Genomic DNA, 1077 nt, shown 5'->3' with positions numbered 1-1077 from the left:
CCCTGATGCAAATTCATGCAAAACAAAATTTAGTTCCCTTCTCCAAAGCGTGGGAAACAAAGTTGTTCAGTAACAGATCAGAAGTAATGAACACAGGCAAGACATCTTCCTTTTTTTTTTTCCCCCCTCTAAGCTTGTTCTTAGAAATACAGGATTTATTTTAGCCATGTTTTCCCAAAATTCCAGGCAAAGCAACCAAACAGAATGCAAATTCTCAGATGAGAAACTCCAGCACAGCCAGAATGAGGAAACGAGCGTGTTAGGGCTGAAAGCTCCAAACACCCGGTGGCGTGTGAAGGTACCAGTCACTCATCCTTCCCCTGAGCTAGAACCGAAGGTCGAGAGGCCGTGTCTGAGCGCTGAAGTTTCTTTCACCAGGTGCTCAGATGCGGTCTCCAGTTTCCCCAGCTCACCCTGTGCCACAAACGCAGCCAGCGGGACCCTGGCAGGGCTGGAGCAGCCCCCTTAGTACAAAATCTGCCCTTGTGTGCATTTGGACCTGCACCTTAGCACTACAAAAGGCCAAACCAGAGACAACATCAGTGTGTACAAAACCCCTCTTGGGTAAATTCATAAATACATTTGCATATTCTCTCACCATCTGCAAATGGCTGGAAAAAGCCTCTGCAATTCCCTCCCCCACATACTTGAAAATACTCCTCCTTCTCTCACCTCCCCTATTTATTCAAACCTGGGTTTCTATTTACTAAATGCATGCACAAATTGTTTTTTTAAGTTTTAACTTTAATATTTTCTCATTCATTTTCACACTTAACTGTATACCCTTTGGAGACATTTCTGCTTTTTAAATATATCATGAATGTTTCGCAGAACACTGAACGCTCAAGAGTTAAGTTTGGAATCCTTTAGAACACACTTCTTCATTGAAATACATTCGCTTTCTACCTGACACTGCTTCATTCTTGACATTAAAGGCTGCTAAGGAGACCTTTCTTTCCCAGAGAAGAATCCTATTAACAGCTCTCTGCACAACAGGAAAAGAAGGGTCCAGGCAATTACTGCCCCTGTAATTTTTGCAGGAAATAATTATGTAGCTCAGGTCTTTAAATTAATAGA

This window comes from Egretta garzetta, unplaced genomic scaffold (genome assembly GCF_000687185.1).
Source record: "Egretta garzetta isolate BGI_Z169 unplaced genomic scaffold, ASM68718v1 scaffold1, whole genome shotgun sequence".
Classification (NCBI taxonomy): Eukaryota; Metazoa; Chordata; class Aves; order Pelecaniformes; family Ardeidae; genus Egretta; species Egretta garzetta.
This window is presented reverse-complemented; position numbering follows the sequence as displayed.